Genomic DNA, 22,105 nt, shown 5'->3' on the forward strand with positions numbered 1-22,105 from the left:
CCCCTCTGCAGCGCTCTCTCTAACTAAGCCATTGTGGTGATTAAATGAACCTTAGAAGTCAAATTCAGCTTTGATAGCTGAAACTGGGGGGAGTTTTTTGCATCTTTACAAATACAAAGCTCGCAGCTTCCTGGGAGGAAGGGCTGGAGTCAAGAAATTTCCTGGGTTAGCATTTGGGGGCAGTTACACATTCATCTCCATGGCTCAGTCACGAGTGCTCGGTGCCAAGGTAATTTAGGGGTGCATCTCTAAATGTGGAATAACATCTGGAAGTGTCCAGGGTTGGACAGGGCTTGGAGCAACTCGAGATAGTGGGAGATGTCCCTGCCCATGGCACAAGGGATGGGGTTAGGGTCCCTTCCAACCCAAACCACTTTGGGATTTCTTTGGGATAAAAGCCCATTGAGGTCTCCCCCTCTCCAAGGCAAACCCTCTTCCAGGGATGGGACCTGTCACAGCATCAAGGACACCACCACAGCATGGCATAGATTCCTCTTCCTCACTGCTTAAACAGAAACCCTGAAGAACAACTGAAAATACAAAAAAAAAAAAAAAAAACCCAGAAAAGTTCAGAGAAAAACTGAAAAATGCTCAAGCTACTTTAGCAAGAAGACTGAGAGGTGGCTTGATTATCTGGGCTTGATTATCTTTCGGGGAAAAAAATCAGTGCTGGAGGGTTCTCCAATCTCACACTGGAAGTTGCAAGGGGAATAAATGGCTGGATGCTGGGAAAAATTCAAATGAGCACCTCCAAGTGAACCCAATCAGCACAGACAACACCAAGCTGAGGAGCAGTGACTCCACCAGCACTGGGTGTGTTGGAGCCAAGCCTGGGTGCCTCCAATTTTGAACCTGTCATTTCTCTACAAGAAATGCATTTCTATGCACAGGCACTTAAAATGAAAGCAAGAGAGGAAAGCGTGCAGTTCTGCACACCTATGTATTATATATGCATATTATATTGTATATATACAATATTACATAAATATATAAATTATAAATATACATTATAAATAATATATATTATAATATATATTATACATTATAAATACAATATGCATTCTATATAAATTATAGATATACACATTATAAATATATAGAGAAATATAATATACACTATAAATATTATATACGTTATAAATATACAGGAAGAAGAATAAAAAATTTGGACACCCATGTGCTTCATTTAGAAGGAATTGCACTGAGATTTAGTAAAACAAAGGGGGTTCTTGTCCTCCAGAAAACCAGAATTTTATCCAAGCAGAGCAAAATAGATGCTGCACTTGCAGTTGGAGGTTTGATACAAGACAAGTCTCATTATCCTCCTTTTTAGCCTGAATTCTGTTGTGCTCAAGAGATCAAGGTACATGGAGGAAAATATATTTAAAAAGAGGATATTAATCCACACACATTTTTGCCCCTTCCAATGACTCTAAGAACTCATTAGGTAAGCTCTGCTGCTCTGGTAATTAGGTTCAGAGTTGGTGTCAGTGTTGTAATGGGTTATTGATCACTGAAGTTCTCAAAGAACTTCTTCATGGTTCTGGGAATTTGGGAAAAAAAAAACCAAACCCCATCCATGAAGTGAGTGCTAGCCTTGCTAAATTTGATTTTCATTACATATTACAAGTCTTGTAACACTTCCCAACCTGAAGCTTTCATTTCTCCCCAGCAACAGTTTTATTTTAAGCTTTCCTTCCCCAGACATCTCTGTTGGCCATTTGGGCTGGGGATTAGATTTTTCACCTGTCCCAGGATTATTGGGAAGAGCTATTTTTTATTTTCTCGGGGTTTTTTTAAGAGACAGCACTTGCCTGGGGGTGCAAAAATAAGCTGTGGGATGGTGTCAGCTGCCAGAGCCACGGTGGTGGTCTGCACTGAGACCACCCTGTTCATACCATGGATGCAGAACTGGTCTATAAATATGTCCAGATAGATCTGTGGGGATATATATATATATAAATATATATTTCCATATCTTCCCAAAAGCCACAGCCACATGAATTAAATCCCTCCAGGGATGGGCAGCCCCTTCCAATACCATTTCAGTGAAGGGATTTTCCCCAGTATCCCCCCGGAGCCTCCCCAGCCCAGCCTGGGGCTGTTCCCTCTCCTCCTGTCCCTGTTCCCTGGAGCACAGCCCGACCCCCCTGGCTGTCCCCTCCTGGCAGGAGCTGTGCAGAACCACAAGGTCCCCCTGAGCTCCTCTTCTCCAGGCTGAGCCCCTTCCCAGCTCCCTCAGGAGTTCTCCAGCCCCTTCCCAGCGCTGTTCCCCTCCCTGGACTCCTCCAGCCCCTCCATGTCCTTCCCATGAGGGGCCCAAACCCTATCCCAGCTTTAAAGGTGCGGCCTCAGTGCCCAGCACAGGGCGAATCTCCCAATTTCCCACCAACCCAAACCTTGCCATTGCTCCTGAGAGCAAATCCCATCCCAGAACTTCCTGCACCAGGACTGGGCCCGTGGATCCCTCCCCAGTGCCCATCGATCCCTGCCCACAGTGCACGGGCTTTATTGCAGATTGTGCCGCTGCCAGGTGATCACTACGCTTAATTAACGTGTTATAAATGGCCAGGTAATTGTTCTGTGCATCTCTCAACTGACAGCTCTGTCGCTGCTGAAACCCTGCGAGGGCTTGATCCAGGATACGGAGGAGGGGAAGGTGATGCCACAGTGCCCTTCAGGCCTGGGAGAAGATGCTGCAAGATGCAGCAATCAATTCAGTGCTGAGGGGAGACTGCAATAATCACAATTACAGGGAACACAACCCCAGCAAAATTTCAGCAGGCTGCAATGGACGCTTTGCATCCAGGGTGGCGAGGAGAGCCACAGGAGCTGCTTGGGAAGGGAGAGGCTCCTCCTTGAGGGAAGGGGTTTGGGCTCCCACTGCACCAATTCCAAACTGCTTTATTCTAATTGCATCCAAACAGCAATGCCAAAGCTGCTGCCAAGGCAGGAACAAGAGAAAGGCAGAGCAAGTTTGGGACCAGAACCTGGTACCAGAAATGCCAGCCTTGGGCAGGGGGTAACTGTGCATCAAGCAAATTGCAATTTGTTATTCTGTTATTTTTTGCCAGCTTAACGAAAAAGCCAAAGGGCTCTTTGCTCTTTAACACTGCCACAGCCACTGCTGTATTTTAAATGCATGTAATTTTATCAGCAAGCACATTTAATCTCACAGTTTGAGCTGGGCCCAGGCTGGTGGGACACAAGCAGGCAGTGGTGTCCCAGCCATCCCAGTGGCTCATTCCCTCCTCCCAGCCCTCCTGCAGCAGGAACCAGCACTGGGTGCTTGCTGGAATCCTGAGTTGCACAAAGGTTGAAGCCACACCAGATTTTCCATTTCCAGATTTTCCATTTCCCTCTCTGACAGAGAAAAGGAGCTCAGTGAGCCCACAGGGACAGGCAGCTCCTGGCCACTGCCACCCCTGCCCCTGCTGAGGAGAGGACAGGGGTTCATCCCAACCTCATCCCAAGGTTACCCCAGCAGCTGAGGAGAGGACAGGGGTTCATCCCAACCTCATCCCAAGGTTACCCCAGCAGATCTGCACGAGCACAAAACCAGAATATTCTTTTTAAAGCACAAGGTGGTAACAGCCATAAATATCAGGCTGTGCTTTCATAGCCAGAGCAGAAACAGGGCAATAAATCTTATTCCCAGTTTGTTCCCTCCATTTTAAACTAGAAGAGGACAGTATTAGGTTGGATATTGGGAGGGTGGGCAGCCCTGGCACAGGGTGCCCAGAGCAGCTGGGGCTGCCCCTGGATCCCTGGCAGTGCCAGGTTGGACACTGGGACTTGGAGCAGCCTGGGACAGTGGAAGGTGTCCCTGCCCTGGCAGGGGTGGAATCAGATGATCTTTAAGGTCATTTCCAACCCAAACCATTCCATGGCTCTACAAATATTTTATTCCAAACAAACTATTTTGTACATTTCCTGCAATGCTAAAGACCCTGAAGTTGTGGATCTTCTCTAGAAACATCTCCTTGCAAGAAGTCAGAACTCCCTTCTCTGAAGTTATCTAGGTAAGTATTTAAGAAGTAAGATTTAAAACACTCATTTACATGTGTTAATTCAGGGTTGTTCAAACTATTATGAAAATTTCAAAGAGGAATATGAATTGAATAGCTTAAGAGCATCCTTTGAAAACAGAGATATTACTTGCCTGCAGAATTTTCTTCCCCTAATCAGCCCACATAGAAGAGTTGTCATTTCTATCTAGTTCACTAGCAGATATGCTTTCGTTATTAAATATTAAATCAGAGAGAACAGAGATTCAATTCAGAAAAATATAGTTTAATCTGCCAAATTGCTACTTCCATGAATTATATTGTGAACATATTTTGATAAAAAGGAGGTTATTTAAAGATGCAACCAAGTCTGGTGATAAATGAGACCCTGTTTCAGTTCATGTCTGCATGTTTTAACTCAAGAAATATAAATCTACACATAGTGCATTTTCCTTTTCTTTTTAAACTCCTTTTTGTTTTTATTTTTGCCTTCTAGATAGATGTTTGCAATAAGGAACAGTGTTTATTGTACTTAGAAATTTTAATATAAAAACCACAGAGGAAGCAGCTATCTGGATGAGCAGAGCAACACAGAAAAATAAGAAGTTATTGTAAATCTGTTACTAACGAGGGCTAAGCAAATAACTCATTGTGAATAATTCACTCAAGAAACAGAGCCTCTTTCTATGCTCACAATCTAATTACAAACAATTTAGAAACAAGCTGTGACTTCCTTGTTTTCCTGTCAGTTATTTGACTTAGTTCAGTAACTTCATTCTTGTAAAAGCAGCAGCTCCAGCAATGGACTGGGAGAGCCCTGCAAGCGATCCAATGTTTCATGGTTTAATTTGAGCAGAAAACCTCGGAGTCACTGCTTCAAATCCCACCTCTGCTGCTTGGAGCAGCCTGGGGCAGTGAAGGTGTCCCTGTCCCTGGCAGGGGTGGCACTGGATGGGATTTAAGGTCCCTTCCAGCCCAAACCAGTGATTCCAAGTGCCCAGCCAGACGTGGCACAGCCCAACACAAACCATCCCGTCCTTCTGCACAGGGCACCTTCCTGGGCACAAATAGAGAATGTGGGGGAGCCAGAGCCCAACAATCCCGTGGGATTGGTGCTGCCAGGGCTGGGCACCCCGCAAGGCCTGGCTGCAGGGAAACTGCACCTGCTGTTCTGCAGGATTTTACCATTCTCTCCACAAAACTAATAGCCCTCACCCCAATAAAAGGGCATTTAACTTTTGGTTTTACGGGGGCTTTTTATGTGCATTACTGCAATCCAATTTAATTCACTCCCTGCTAGTTGAACTGGCACTCATTTCAGGCCGAAGTGATAACACATAATAGCCCCTTTCAGCTGAATTGCTGAATAAAAGCCCAAATCAGCCCCTGTTAGAGCAGCTTTCCCTCTGGATGGTGCTCCACAGCCAAGGAGAACATCCCCATTCAGCCCTCAGCAATGTCATTAAACTCCAAATTGGGGGGTTCATTTCATAAGTTCATCACCAGAATGAAAACGTCCATTTCTCCTAATATTTAACTGCCATCACCACCCTGTGACTTCCAGCTACTCTGAATAAAAAACTGAAGTTGCAAATGTCTTCTCTTAATTGGCCAATGCACTGATCATTTAATTTCAATTCCAGTACAGAAGTTAAAAGAGGCATCTCTAATGATTCCAGTTTATGTCAATAAACCCAGGAAACCCATAAATCTCTACTATGAGTCCATTTGCTACTATATATAAATAAATGAAATGTTAACATAGCATCTAAGGGAAAAGGAATGAATTCTGCTTTAATTCCACATTTACCAAAATTCCCGTTTTCCAAAGCTCCAATTCAAGAATATTTATATTTGCTTCGCAGAAAGGAAGGAATAGGAAAAGTGCTGCAAGAATAAATCCAGTGGGAATGGAAGATGAGAAGTGATCAGGAACTGGCAGAGAGGCAGACACAGGTCCTGGGAACATGAAGATGAGGTGCTGACAGAGCTCGTGCTCCCAGTGCACAGGAGATGTGCTCTGCTCTCTTCCCTGCTGCCACTTTGCTCCTCAGCAATCACCAAATTACCACCGTCTGAAAACCAGGACCTTGATTTAAAAACCTAACCCTGCAATTATTAGTGATTATAAATCCTATTGCAACGCAAGGGTAGCAGGAACAATTTCAGTGTCCTTCTGCCTCTGTGCCCCCAGCCCCTCTCTCCTTCCTCTCCACCCTTGGCAGAGCCTTGACTGCAGCTGCCTCTGCCCCCTTTTGGAAATGAAAGAATTCCTTGTGGGAAGAGTCCAGTTTGAAATGTTCCCTGTGGGAAGAATCCAGTTTGAAATGTTCCCCGTGGGAAGGCTCCAGTTCCAGGGCAGCACCTCTGACAGATGTGGATCCATTAACAATCCCTGGAATTACACTTCAGATTCCTGTGACACCTCTCAATAATCCCCAGCTGGGCTTGCCTGGCAGCTGGATAAAGGCATATTAAGCACTCCAGGCCCTTCTCCTGCCTTGGGTATCATAATTCCCATTGCCCTGTGCTCATTTCCATGGAGCAGCTGATCCTTATCCTCACACACAGCTTCATCCTCCTTAAGGAGCTCAGAGTCTGCCCTCACTCCCTGTCTGGCGAGCAGGGATCAGTGAGGGCTGGGATTGTTCAGCCTGGAGAGGAGAAGGCTCCAGGGAGAGCTCAGAGCCCCTTCCCTGACTAAAAGGGCTCCAGAGAGCTGGAGAAGGACTGGGGACAAGGGATGGAATCAGAGCACGAGGAATGGCTTCCCACAGGTGGGACATTGGGATGCAAAACAGTCCAACCTGGCTTTCCAGCTCAGGTGCAAACATCTCTGGAGAAGAAAGGGAATCCAGGCACCAGGAAATGAGGAAAGAGCCACCCCACAACCCCACAGACAGCAGCAGCTGTCTGCTCTGCCCAGCACGGGCTGGGCTGGATCCTGCTCCAGGGGATCCCAGATCAGCTGGGGCAGAGCACAGAGAGGCTGAATCTCCTGCCCGAGTCCTTCAGCTGCTTCCCTGACAGGCCCAAAGGGACAGAAACACAAAGCTGGTGAACAGCCCGACACGCGTGCAGGAAAAGCTGGAAAACTCTTGACTTACCAATGCCACAGGTCAAACACAAGCACTATTTAATGGGCCTGCTTTGAGACCATTTCTCAGTAAAGCATTAACTTCTCCCATAAACCCCACGAGCAAAGAGGATTTGCAAAGGTTATAAAATGGAATATTTCTGACCTAAGCCATTATTCGATTTTCTGTGTTAGTAAGGAGAGCCCTTGAGTGTGCAGCCACAAAAAAAAAAAAAAAAAAAAAAAAAAAAAAAAAAAAAAAAAAAAAAAAAAGTGGAAGTCAGCAAACAGCCAAGAGCTGCAGAGAAAAAAAAATAAAAATAGTCAATAAAAATAATCACTGGGGTCACAGGAATGGTGGGATAAGCCTCAGAGTGAGCTCCCTGCACCTGTAAGCAGCTTCTTGAGGCTGGGGCTGCAGAGGAAGCACCATATGGAGGAATTCAGCCGGGTAAACTCAGGCAGATGCTGGGAGTTCAGCTGAGGTGAGGCAGGCTCCCAGGGCAGCCTGGAGGGCACAAACTGGGGGCTGTAAATGCTGCTGGGAGATCACAGGAAGGGGAGATTTAGAGAAGCCTGCGGGAGTTAGTTAATCTGCTGCAGATGGCTCGGGAGGAGCTCCGGGCTCAGCCACTGGTGGCATCTCTGGAGTGGGGTCCTCACCTGGGAGCAGCACCTGGAGCAGGGCATGGCAAGCCCACAGCCCTGTGGGAATCAGGAAAGTCATCTGGAGTGCAGGGGAAAATCCACTCAAGCACCAGCCAGGGTGCTCTGTTCACACTTCTCTGGCTGTTTGTTTGCAAATTGCCCAGATTGGGCTCATTCTTAGCAGATTAAATTCAATTTGCTGTTTTCCTTCCCCTCCCTGCAGGGCCTGTGTTTTTGCAGGACTGCCATGGGAACATCAGCACCCAGATTTCAAAGGGCTGCAACACCAGAGACACATCCCAGAGCCTCTGCTTGCACAGACCAAAGGACTCCCCCTTTTCCCAGCTGAAAACTGTGTGCACGTCCAGAAACTTCTAAATATTTATCCTGAGCCTCCAGTATTCCACCATACAAACAATGCCCAGAGCTGCTCTGGGCAGCCAAAGGTAAATAGCCTGGCTAAGGACTAGGAAGAGGAAGTATTTTATTTCAATTTCTTCACTTTAAGTATTTCAGCTGCATTCCCAGTGCCCAAGATGTAGATCTCCATGAGTTTTGACATGAGCTCTTGTTTGGAGAGCTGCTATCAAAGGGCAGCAGATCAGCTCTGGAAGCACTGGGAGCAGCTCACAGGATCTGAGCAGTTACAAGGCAGCAGAAAATAGGAAAAAGAGGTAGAAAACATGATCAAGATATTGGGAATTCAAACAAGTCAGCACAGTCTGGAAGTTAGTGAAAAGATTAAAAAAAAAAAAAACCTTAATGGGAGAAAAATTAAGTAATGGTCACTTAATTTCTTAACATCAACATTTCCAGCTTTAATTAGGATCCAGGGAAATCAAATGTTAGAAGCCCATCTGCTTCCAGGCTCCAGAAAGATGAAAAACTTCAAAAATGCCATGAATAATGAACTCCCAGGCTGGCAGCATTTTATTGAGTTCCTCCCCACAGATTTCAGCATATGCCACTATTGCAGGAATAAAATGCATTTGCAAACACACTTTGCAGGAAGTTGGGTTAGCACATTTAACAATTTAACACATCAGGGAAGTGGGATTATTTATCAGGAGAGGCGTCCCTGCTCTCCATGAACACTGTACTGGAATGATGGAGGTGCCACAGGGACACCCTGCTGGGATGGGGGCTGTTTAATTCCAGAATTATCCTAAATCTCAGCATTTCCATCTCTGGGGGTGTTCAAAGCCAGCCTGGAGCAGCCTGGGACAGAGGGAGGTGTCTCTGTCCATGGCAGGGGGTGGCACTGGATGGGCTTTAAAGGTGTTTTCCAATCCAATTCTGTGAAAGACACATATTTAAAGCTTTTTGCAGTGCAAGAAAAGCTTTGTGCAGTGGAAGTTTTAAAGCACTACCTGGCTTTGCCCCAGAGGCTGATCTCTACCTTTTCCTGAAACCAAATTTAATTAAATTCTAAAATACTGAGACTGAAGTTAATCCTGTGTTTTGTTAAGTCCCAAGATATGATTTTCAAAGGATGCAGCACTGGGAATATTCCTTCCTTTTTTTAATTAATTCTATTTTAAGTCATTACTTCCACTTGAAAGGAAGAATAAGAAAGAGAAACCACCCACTTTCATTCAATATTATACATTATTCCATATTCCACTGTTTGAACACTCCCAGCAACGTGCTATGATTGAAAAGGAAGTGAAATGCCAATTTTAGCCAATCTTGTGTTCAGTCTACCACAAAAAGCCCGGCCTTATTTGTGTGAGATGAAAGCTCAGTCTGGAATTCCAGGCAGTTATCCCCAGCATTTCACAGCCGCCCTTTGTCTCTCATCAGCCCAGAACTCCTGGAGCAGCCACTGGAAAAGCCTGGCTGTCACCCCGTGCTGCTGGTTCATGGGCTCTGTGGGTGTGGGAGTCCAGCACATCCCTCTGGCTGCCCTGGCTGGCTCCAGACCCTGGCAGGGGCTCGGAGACCTCTGCACCAAGTCAAAAACACCTGTGGCTTCCATTTTAGCCTGTGGAAAAAACTGCAAACTCTGTATGAGGAATTACAAGCCACATGGGTTTGAGTACTGTGGTAGTTGAATTAACACAGGGTGAAAAAGTTGAATTTTGGGGCTTTTAGAATGGGGTTCAGGGGTACAAGATGGAGGAATTTGGGCATGTCCTGACCTTCTTCTCCTTCTCCTTGTCCTCCATGTCTTGATGTGATGGTGACACTTTTCTGTTGGTTTAAGGTACAGACACACTGCCCAACATAAATGACAGATATTGGCACGTTATTGTAAACACAGCACACGGAGTTTTGGGTATAAAATGTGAACACCGCCCTGAGGGCAGACAGAATGCCATGGCCGACCTGCTGGACAGAGCTCAGCAGGGCAGAGAGAGAATGTTCTAGATAAGGGAAAATAAACAACCTTGAGAAGCTGACCCTGCGCACTCAGACTCCTTCTTTGGCTGCACGGGCTGGGAAACGAGGACTTTTACACTCTTGGGGTCACCTTGACACCCGGACTCCAAGATGTGGGGACCACCTGGGCTGGTGCTTTATCCTTATGGATTCCAGAGTGGTTTGGGTTGGAGGGGACCCCCAAGACCCTCCTGTTCCACCCTGTGAGCGTTCCAGCACCCCATCTCTGTTCCCTGTGGAACACAGGCTGCCTCTGCTAGGGATAACATCTCCAGAGGTAAACACTGCTGCAAATATTCACAGTTCTTCTCCAAGGATGGGGACACCTCCCTCTGTCCCAGGCTGGCTTTGAACACCTCCAGGGATGGAAATGCTGAGATTTAGGATAATTTTGGAATTAAACAGCCCCCATCCCAGCAGGGTGTCCCTGTGGCACCTCCATCATTCCAGTGCAGTGTTCATGGAGAGCAGGGATGCCTCTCCTAATAAATAATCCCACTTCCCTGATGTGTTAAATCTCGGCTTCTCTTCTCCAAGGAAAACCCTGGGAAGAAGGCAGATGCAGGAACAGCCTCCTGAGGAACCCTGGCAAACACCCCCAGGCCAAAGGGGAGGGTGGCAGCAGTGCCAAACATCCCAGCAGAGGGCAGGTCCTGTTAGCTTCCCTCCACTGTGCTGCACTTGCTGCAGACTCATTGGAATTCTTCAACCAGCACTCCAAAAAAGAACTTACAGGAAAACTTAAGGTGACTTAGAGCTCGAGCATGAGTTATGCTTTCCTATTTCCTTTCACACACCACAAGAATCACCTTTGCCAAGTGCTGGAGGACTCTGTGCTCAGCAAACATCCTGCTGAGAGAGGCTGGAATTCCCAGAGGCAAGCATGGATCATCCCAGGGCTAAGGAGAACTCGCCATCAGAGCAAGGCTTGTTCAGTTAAACACACACCTCGATTTGCTATAGGAAGGATTTGTTAAAAATCAGATTCTTCACTCCCAGTTCCTAAATATTGATGCATTCCCAAACTCTGCTCCCTAATAGCTGAGTTAGCCATGCTCCACAGAGCATCCTGGAGGAAACTGCCAACTTTGAACCTCCTGCTTCCTCATATATCACAGGGAGTTTTTCTCAGGGTTTTTTTAAACTGGATTTAATTAAATATTGAGTAAAGTGCCACAGCCATCCATCGTGTGCTTTCAAAGGAGAAATTTGGGGATGCACAATTATTTTGTTCACTGAGACAAGGGAGAGTCAATATTTAATGTGCCATGAAGGATTTATAAAGAATATATCTTGCAGGAGAAATAAATACGAGGAGACATCTTTATCTCTCTGGGTTGATTCAGTGTCCATCTTTGCAGATTTCAACTTCTTTAATTATGTAGGGAGAACAGGAAGAGCTGAAGCAATGTCAGGGCTCTGGATGAAAATGTTGTGCCAGGACAAATTCCAAGAGTCTCCAAAACCGTCCCAGGGAGCACAAAGGAAGTGAAGGAGTTAAGGCAGAGCAATTGTGACAAATTCGGTGTGAGCCCTATGGTTAAATGATATCATCACAGGAGGATCAGGGATGGGAAAGGAAGGGTTGGATTTCTCAGTGCAAGGGAAATTTGATCCACTTGGAACCATGACCAGAATGGAGGTTAATAAGTGCTCTTGAATTATATATATATATATATATATATATATACACTAAAATTGTTTTTATAACAAAACAGAATGAGCAACTGGAAATTAGAGGGAATTAAGGTAAATCTGTAACTTGTTTAAGGGGCCCTAAATACATCCCAAGCTGGGAGAGGACAAATCAAGAGATTCACAGCAAAACCTCATGAGGGAGTTTTGCTGCAGGTTCCCCACTCACCTCTTCTGATTACACAATAAACTCCAACATTAAAGAGCAATTCCATGGGTGCTAGGAAATGTGCTCACTTTCCTCCTGATTTTCCCTCCCTTTGAACACGCAGAAATAAATGAGTAGAAATACCCTTTCCCCTTTTAGCCCATTTCTCAGGGGTTTGGCAGTGCTGGAAAAACTCTCTGGGAATCAGTTCCTGACCTAAAAGCTTTTGTCCATCAAAAAATTCCTCATATCCAGATGAGTAGATGTGCTCTGGATGGAGAGCAAACAGTTCTCTGATGAGAGAGCTGAATCAGCACCACTAAACTGTCAGGAGAAACCCTCTGTGCTGATAAATATATTGCAATGCAAAGCTCTGAGCTGCAAATTAAGAGGTACCTGATGGCCAAAGGGACAAGAGGCAGTGGGACAGACTCAAGGTCAAAAAGCTGCTTCCCAGGTGACCCCGTGCTGGAATAAACCTGCAGTGGCCAGGGAGAACACAGCACACACAGAAAATCATGGAATGGTTGGGGATGGGAGGGACTTTAGAGCTCATTTGATTCCACCCCCTGCCACAGCAGGGACCTTCCCCTGTCCCAGGCTGCTCCCAGCCCCAGTGTCCAGCCTGGCCTTGGGCACTGCCAGGGATCCAGGGGCAGCCACAGCTGCTCTGGGTACCTGTGCCAGGGCTGCCCACCCTCACAGGGTGGAATATTTTCTCATGTCTCACCTCAACCTGAAGCCAATTCCCTGTGTCCTGTCCCTCCATCTCTTATCCAAAGTCCCTCTCCAGCTCTCCTGGAGCTACTTCAGGCGCTGGAAAGGGTTCTCAGGTCTCCCCAGAGGCTTCTCTTTTTGAAAATTATTGTTACTATTGCTGTGAGAAAAAAATCAGCCCAGCTCTGAGCCTTGGGATGGCATGGAAAGGAATTTGCAGGGCATCACCCTGAGCCACGTGCTCACAGAGCCAGGAGGGCTGATGGGGCTGCATTCTGCTCTCCAAGCTCATTGCCTATTAAAAAACTGGATTTTTTATTTTCTGACAGAGCCTAGAAACACAGAATCTCCAGCAGGGAACAATAATAGCTTCGACTCTGTCTTTATATAGGTCACGTTGGGAGGCAGGCACGCTTCCCTCCGTATGCCAGGAGAAAATAGCACTTTTTGACACACTGCAACAACTTCTGAGGGGAAGAACAGCAGAGCAGCCCCCCCTCCCTGCTCCCATCAGCCTGAGGCACCGATCCCAGAGCAGCTGTCAGAGGGGAAACCCCATTTCTGGAGAGCAACACTTCTTCCTTGTGCTATTTCTGGAGGCAAGCACCTCCGACAGGCAGCTCTGTACAGCACAACCAGAGCCACCAGCTGAGCTCAGGAACCCTCAGCAGCCCGCACAGCAGGCTGGAGCTGCACTGCAGTCCTGCCCCTTCCCCTCCAGCGCTCAGAATAGTCAGAGCTCTCTGCTCCCTCGGGGAGGGGTCAGGAGGGTGCTGCAGGGGTGTGTGATGGGGGTGCTGTGTGAGTGGGAACCCCACGTTCTGCCAGGATAGCACATGAGCATCCCCAGTGATGAGCAGGCAGGACACCACGCAGGGCTGGGCACACTCACACACCCCCAGAGCCCTGCTGGGTTAGGGATCCCACTTACACACTGTTCACTGCATTTTTAAATGCCCTTCTTTCTGCCAAGCAGTTTAAATTCCTTTAAAAGACCTTCTGGTAAGTGCAGAAGCCAAGCCTGATCTGCTCAGCTTCCAGTCACACCAGGCAAAGCTGTTACAGGTCTCTCTACACTCAGACATGCCTCGAGTTTAGATGAACACAGCCTTCCCCTCCACTTGGTAAAGCCTGGATGAGATAATGAAACCAAGACTCAGAACTAAATCAAATTTCCCCCAGAATGTTCCAAAGCCCAGCAGAGCAGGCATGTGTTCACAGCACAGGGCTCAGTACAGAGCTGCAGTCACCAGAATTTCACTTCTATATGTTCAAAAATGAATCTAGCACCTACAGAGCAGCCCAGGCTCTGCTGTCTCAGACATTTCACATCATTTCATGGGACGTCCTGCAGGGAGCTCGTGGCTTTGGGGAGGGAAAAGAGCTGACATTTCCAGGGGTGGGGCAGCCACAGCTCCTCTTGGGAAGCTGTTCCAATCCCCTTTTCCTGTTCCTGCTCCAGCCCTTCTGAGCTCCAAGGCCATCCTGAGAGCAGCCCAGCACCACGGAGATTTATTGCCCAAGACTTCACTAATGGTTAAACTTCTTACAAGCCATGATACGGCAGGTCCTGAGCCCCAGTGAAATCATCAGCTCCAAAAGCAATGACTAAGCTTGTGAATAATTTAGACAAGGAAAATCAATCAATTCTGCCCCACGTAACCAAGCTCAGACCTGAGCTGGCAGCACCAGCACCTGCTCCCTGCTGCTCCAAGTCACCCAGCACTGCAGCCCCAGCAGCCAAAAGCAGTTCATTCATTTTCCTGGCATTTACTAGACACTTTCTAAAGCAGAACAGTCTTGGGCTTCCCAAAAACCACGCAGACTTGGGTTTTTCACGATCCCTTGCCTTGCATTTTGTATCAGCCTGGCTGCAGGATTCCACTGCCTCTGGCGTTCCTGGCTCCCAGAGAGGGGAGGAAGCCCTGGCACAGCCCCTGAGGAGCTCCCAGCCTGGAAGCTTTTCCCCTTCCCTGTGGTTTTGCAGCACCCAGCTGAGCAGGAACATTCCAGTCTGGCTTTCACTGCTGTCCACAGTGTTCAGCAGGACCTCGGGAGGTGATGCCCATGGGACAAGAGCCTGTTGGGCCACACGTGGAAATAAAAAGGGTTCCTGTCCCACGGCACTCCTGGCTGGCATGAGAGACTTGCACATGAAAGGAAAGATGGGAAAAGGAAGCACAAGGAGCCTCAGCAACCTACTCAAAGTCTCCCTGGGAGACTGGAGAAGAGCTGCAAGCCAAGCCAAGCCCAGCTCAGCAGCCCTGGCTCTGCTCCTCCTGGCCCTGGGAACAAGCCTTGGGCCAGCCAAGGCATCTGTCCCTGTCTCCAGTTAACATCCAAGGGATTTCAAGGCATGGGAACTCACACTGCCCACACCAAACCACGTCTCCTGCTGGACACAGGCAAGGAAGAACACAAAACTCAAGAAAAATACAGCTTTTTGGGCTGAAACTGTGACATCTGAGCATTCCCTTAGTGCTCCCTGGGAAAAGCAGAGCTGTCTGAACTACACAGGGCTGTTGGTCAGAGGAGATTCCTCTGCTCCCAGCCTGCAGCTCAGCACTGCTGATAAGGGGAACTAGCTCCACATCCCGAGGGAATATCAATATCTGTCCTTCACAAAAAAAAAAAAAAAGTGAATGATAACTCTTTGCCTGATGCCTGCATGATAAATTTGTGACCCAAACGCCCTTTGAGAAGAAGGATTGGCCTCAAGTGGGCCATTAATATCAGAGCATTGCAGCTGTGTCAGACGTTACAATATTTAAATGAATAGAATATCACTCCTTCTACTTAACCAGAATGATCCTGTAGACACAGAGCATGGATGGGGCTGCACAGACATTCTCCATTTAGGGACAGCTCAGCCAGGCAGGGCACGACCCCTCTGTTCCCCAGGGCAGGGGTGGGGGACACAGAGCAGAGAACAGGCACCTGCAACACAGGGCTTTCATCTACAGTTCCACTTGGGATCTAAAAGTCTCTTCAAGGAGCTATTAAACCAGAAAATTGTAATGATCTGACAGTGCTACAGCACAATACCCCTTCATTTGCATGAAATCCTTGGTAATAAATTACTTACTTCCAGCACATCAATGCACAGGTCCCTATAAAGTTCTGCATGGCAGCACAAGTTTGATAACACTGGGTTATCTACGGCTCCTTGACATCCACTGGAGGGAGGGCTGGGAGCTCCATGGATGTCTGGAGCACATTATTAATAGCACAACAGTTCAGAAGCTGCAAGGAGCACAGCAGATTCCCTGTAGCTATTTCTAATGTCTTTCTAGGCATCCCCCTCACTGCCAGCAAAAAGGCAAACTTGTTTTACTTATCATCAGCAGTGGAATCACAGTGACCTCCAGAGCTCCACGCCCCACCTGAAGCACACCAGCAGCTCCCTGCTCCTGCACAGGCAGCACACAGCACCCCCAGGAAGGACAAAGGGCTCCAGGGTGCCTCTCAAATGCATCAGCACTGCCAGAGCCAGCAAATAGTAAAACCAAGCCCCTCCCACGCCCAGCTGAAGCTGAGATGGAGAAATCATTTCTGGGGTTCTACCCCCAGCTGGATGCCTGCCCTGCAGCTCCAGCAGGCAGGGCTGTCCCTGGGGCTCAGCCTGGGCAGCTCTCAGCCTTGGCTTAATCCCAGCCAGGTGAGAGAAATAAAGAATCCACCCAGCCCTCAGATCTTTTGGGCTAAAAAAAAACCCCAAACTGCAGTCAGAGCCCCTGGGAGGAACTCCCCAGACAGCATCAATGCAGGTGCCAGCAGGAGCAGATTCACAAACTGCATCTAAACACACCGAGGCTTATTATAACCTAAAGATCAGCTGGGAACAGCCAGGAATAAGTTAATTTTCACAGACACACAGCCACTGAAACCCCCTGAGGATCCTGCACTCACTCAGGGATGGCACTGCAGTCCTTGCTGCTCCTGGGCTGTTCCCACATGCATCCCAAGGAGAGGCAGGGTCAGGAAGGTGATGCCAAAGCTCAGCTGAGGGATGTTCACCCTGCAGAGCTGCTCACAGAGAGCCAGACACATTCCAGAAGCAAATCCAGGATCCTTTTTGCTGTGGACTGGCTGCAGTGCCAGTGGGACATTGCCTACACAGTGTTTGGGGACCAAAATGGACAGCGTGCAGAGTCATGTGCAGATTCCCATTCAAGTGGGAATCCTTAAAATCAGAGGGTTTTGGGCAAGTTGCAAAAGGCAGGCCTCAGAAACAGCAGAACTGCAGTTAGAGCTAAGCAGTAGCCATCAGATTTGTCAGCAGAAAAATGATACAAGAAGTAGAAGAGTAAGGACAAAGAGAGCCATGGTCAGTGTATTAATGCTTGGCTAGAATAGCTCCCTAAGCTACAGAAAAGTATATCTAGTGAGATATTAGGAAGTTCTGAGCTTAAGAATGGAGCCCTGTGCATTGTGTTTTAAGGCTTGCAAGCAGGTATTGTACTGGAAATAAGCAAGCACTGTTTTAACCAAAGGAACGTGTGCTTAGAGTGGTTAGACACAACTACTGCCAGTATGCTTTTGCTTTGTGTGACTGGTCAAAAAGCTTTTAAAGTGAGTTGTAACATGGAGTTATTGGTCTGCTGCCGGGGATGTGAGCTGCTGGCATCTGCCCATTGTCATAACCGTGTAATGAGAGTGATGCTGGAAAATAAACAGCTCGAGAGGTGTCCCCAGCAGCCCCGTCCTGTCGGTGATTTGTACATAGAGCCTTGGCTGGAGATATCTGGGGACAAAAATGGACAGTGTGCAGAGTCACTGACCACCATGGGGACATGTCCCCTGTCAGTGCAGGGGAACCCTGGGTGACCCAGTCTGAGGGGGCTCTGGGGGCAGGGGGTGGGTCTGGTTCTCCAGGAGCACAGACTGCGCCTGAGGAGCACGAGCTGGGCCAGGCTTCCCACAGACAGCTGGGCTTTCATTCCATGAAATCATGATTCCAGTGCATTCCACACACCTGCCTCCACTCAGCAGCACCTTTCCCCTGGCTGGGGATGTGTGCAGGCAGGGCGGAGTGTCCCTGGGGACTCCAGGCAGCTCCTGGATGTGAACATCCATGGTGCTCTCCCTCCTGATGGGGAGGTGCTCAGTGGCACCTTACAGAACCACTGCCTGGAAAACTCTGGAGTGTCAAATATCCCATCCTGAACTGCAAAGAGCTGTGAGCCTTCATTTATTCTCTAAAAAGGAGGGGGTTCCTAATGGCCTGGTAATCTTTAAATCCTGTTCTTTAAAGGACAGAGTATCAGAGCTATTTTGCTGCTCTCCAATAACCACAGTTATTAACCACCCCATAAAGGCCAGTGGTATAAAATACACAATTTCCCAGGATGTTTCCCTTTGGAGCAGAACTCAGGATGTGAACTCAGCTCTGCTCCAGCACTGCCAGTGCAGTGCAGATTTTAATTAAGTGCGTCACTTGATGAAAGGCAGGATGCAAAGCAACCTTGAGCAAATGTCGTAGTCCTTGGGCAGGCTGGGACACCCTGCTGGAGAGGAGGCCAAAGCACTGCCTGAAGAGTTATTAGAATAGAAGTTTTAGATGCTAAAATAAGAATAGATGAAAAGTTCTTCTGGGTTAGCCCAGTGGCCCACCCAGCAGCCTGTCCTGCCTTTGGCAGTGGCAACAGGAGGGGTTATTTAAGGATATCATGAGAGCCAGACCCATTATAGAGAACCACAGAATCATTTGGGTTCAGAAATCCATCCACAACCAGCGAGCCCAACCAGCCCCCAGCACAGCCAAGGCCACCCCTCACCCCTGTCCCCAAGTGCCACATCCACACAGCTTTTAAATCCCTCCAGGAATGGGGACTCTGCCACTTCCTGACACAGAAACCAACTCTCAAGATCATTAAAGCAACAATTCACCTCCCCACCCAATAAAAAAAAAAAAAAAAAAAAAAAGTAAAAAAAAAAAAAAAAGTGAGAGTATTTTGCTTTGAATCAACCCAGACTGGGTTGGGATAAAACAAATGAATGAAACTTAGAGCTTGCTGGGTAAAAAATCCCATTTAATTTAAAAGATGCTTTCAAAGTGTGATCCCCACAGCCACCTTGCCTGTGCCTCACCCCAGCCACTGTCCCTGTCATGGTTTTTTGTGGTTGGATCCATGTGAAAGGGAGTGGACATGCCATGTTTGATATTCCTGAAGACACAGATGTTCAAGGGAAAATTGTAAAAACGTATTATAACTCAGCAAAGAGACCCAGGGTCAAGGAAGCAACACAAGAATGCAATAAAATAGAGCAAGAATTAAATTACTGCAAGCAATTTCTTCATCTCAAGAACTGATGTAATGACAAAATCATAGGCATGCACCAGTATTACACAGAAGTTAAGACTGATAATATATCTTCATCTTTAATTTCTCTTAGATTTACTCCTCTAAATGAGCAAATGCTTGGAATTTGGCCCAGATCAGGATTTCAAGCCAAGAAAACCTCAGGCTGTGGAGATCAGTGGCTCTCAGCTGTGCATTTTGCATCCTGCAGGAGACATGGAGGTTGAGAAAGATGAGAAACCCTCCCACAAAATTCCTTCCAGTCTTCATTCTCAGACCTCTTCCATTTCCTCCTTCTTTGTTTTCCTCTTCCCCATTTCCCACCCCCAAGTGCCTCTCCTCAAACCAACACCAAGCCTGGAATGAACCATCCCTGAGGATGAGGAGCCGTGGAGAGGTGGCAGAGGGATGTTCCTGGTGGGGATTTGGGGCTTGGCTTAGGGCTCCACTCAGAGAGAGGCAGTAGGGGCAGGGGTATCACCCAGCCAGCCAGGGCTTGGGATGTCTTCCAGGAGGAGAGAAGTTATAGGGTGAACTCTAGAGAGAAAACAGACTTAAAATTAGGTTTGGGGTTTCAAGAAGAAGGAGTGGATGAGCTTGTTTTATTGGGTAATATCTGAAAGCCTGCAGGGCTGGAAGGCTAAAATATGTGCTGCTCCTTTCCTTGACAAATGGTTCATATTTCCTTCAGAGTTGAGTTTCTGCCAACAGTTCCTGTATCACAGGGTTAAACTTCAAAACACAGAGCAGGAAAAAATGGGGTTTTGGTGATTCCTTGAAGACCTATAAAGCACAGGCCAAAATCCACCCATGAATCAAGTTCTTGAGCACTTTGTTCCTCTGAAAATTCATCTAATATCTGCACAAACCTGGGCTTGAACACAGCCAAGGGAACCATTGCTATCATTTGATAACTAATGATAAGCCCTTTCTCCTCAGCAGGGATTGAGAGGATCAAGAGTGAAATGGGTTCCTGAGGACGCTGATTTGAACCCTAACCTGATACCTGACCCCAGAGCCGAGGAGAGCCCGGTGATTTACAGCTCCCAACACTCAGGATGAGCCTTTTGTCTTTGGAGAGACGGGGTTTAAACTTAACTGCAGGGTTTTTGGTCAGCCCTGGAAATGGCTCCTAAGCCTGGAGCTGTGATGGTCATACTGTCCCTTGGAGCCACCCCAGGGGACTGACACAGCCCATGGGACATCAGCCCTCGTCCTGCATGGCTGAACCCACACCCAGCCCCTCCAAGCTGCAGATCCCTGACTGTGGCATTCACATTCTCTGGACAGAGAGACACAATTCTGTCTCTCAGGATTTCTTGGAGAAGCACAGAGAGAAGAAGAGAAAACAATCTTTATCTCTGCTCCTCTGTTTTCCCCATGTGGAATGTGGTGTGGAGATTGTTCACCTGCAGTGATGGCTGGGTTGGATCCTGGTGAAGGTTGTTTGCTGGTCCAATGGGATCCAGCTGTGGCTCAGGCTCTCAGCAGAGTCACGAGTTTATAGTTAGATAAGTAAGTAAAAACTAAGCATATAAAATAGTATAGTATCTCTTTAAATAGTATATTAATGTAATATAGTGTAGTTTTAATAAAGCTATCCTTCAGCCTTCTGATCTGGAGCAGACATCATCATTTTCTTCCCCACATCCAGGGTTTGACACATTTTTACTAAACCTGCCGGCAGAGGTGGGTCTGGTCCTTGAGGTGTCCCCCAGCACTGCCAGGATCCCTGGGATCTCAAGGTCCATCCTTTCCATCTCCTCCTGGTCCCTGCTCTGTCCCCTGCCCAGTGGGCCCCATGTGTCACACAGTGACCCAAGCCCTCCCTCCCTGGGACTCCCCAGGCTCCCTCAGCCCAGCTCTGTGCTCCCCCAGGTCCCCATTTTGGAGCCCAACTCCCCCTGACCAACGCTGTGATTCCCTGGCCCAGAGCCAGGTCAGAACCTGCTACCAGCAACTGCTCCCTCTGCAGACATTCCCAAATTAACCCCTGTGCCCCCAGCACTAAGCATCACCCACCTGTGGGTGATTATTCCTAAACAAAACGAATCCAAAGTCACACAGCACTCTTCAATAAATGCCTTCCCTGCCTTTGTGGTATTTTTATAACCTGCATCTCAAGTGCCTTTCTAGTGCATCATGCCATATATAATGAAGAAACACCAGACACGGATATAACACTGGAACAGATGCTCCTACCACCCAAATGAATAATTTCAACATTAATTCAAAACTCTTTAGAGCAGTCAGGATGCCAACATGCAGAGGATTATCAGCCAAGGGAAGAGAAATTTAATGTATGCAGGTAAAGGCAAATTTGTTTTTCATCAGCACCACACGAACTGAGTTCCTATAGGTCAAACCTACAGCAGGTGTTTCTCACATGAAGAAAGGTGGAGGTTTTATCTCAGACTTCCATTTTGATATCCAAAGCTAATTCCTGTAAATGCCATTAGTTTTGGTGCCCTAACGAAATTAATCCCAGTTCACATTCAGCAATCAAACCTTTTCAATCAGATGCAGGGAACTAAATAGGTAATCAAGTGCCATAACGGGCTTGACTCAGGCTTTGGAACCATGGAGGATGGAGCCCTGCTGGAGCCAGCCTGGTGCCTGATGGAGGAGCTCTCCTGGCTGTTCCCGAAATCCCTCACCAACACGTCTGGGAAGCCCAGGACTGATCTTCCTCCAGCACGCTGCTTCTGCCTCACTCAGCCTTCCCAGAAGATTATCACACTCAGATTTCTCTGAAGTCATCTCCTTTCCGTTCTCCAGATCAGATAAAAAGCCCAGACAGGAATCCAGGATGTGCTGCTTCCAAAGGATGCAAATTTTCCTCTCCTTATCACCCTTTGCCAGCCAAATACAAAACTATCATTAACTGCCTATTATCCCAACACAAAGACAGAGGAAAAATCCCTGCCAGGTGCTTCAATGGGCTCATGTTAGATCCAGGGAGAAAGGATTCATTAACCCAAAAGGAGGGATTTGGGTTTTCTCCTGGTGTTTTGGCCAAAGGCACAGCCCTTCCACTGCCATCCCCACCGCTTCTCCTCAATTCCAGGCAAGCTTCTTCATCCCAGTAATCTGTGGAATGATCCAAGCTCTGGGGGAGAGTGTGAGGCAC

The 22,105-nt window shown here is 47.5% G+C and overlaps 1 long non-coding RNA gene across 3 annotated transcripts in view; it reads right to left on the reverse strand.

The window, feature by feature from the left end:
* The window catches only part of LOC137480888 (uncharacterized), a 77,588-nt gene that overhangs the window by 48,441 nt on the left and 7,042 nt on the right, over window positions 1–22,105 (reverse strand). The window lies entirely within an intron of this gene.

Source organism: Anomalospiza imberbis, chromosome 11 (genome assembly GCF_031753505.1).
Source record: "Anomalospiza imberbis isolate Cuckoo-Finch-1a 21T00152 chromosome 11, ASM3175350v1, whole genome shotgun sequence".
Classification (NCBI taxonomy): Eukaryota; Metazoa; Chordata; class Aves; order Passeriformes; family Viduidae; genus Anomalospiza; species Anomalospiza imberbis.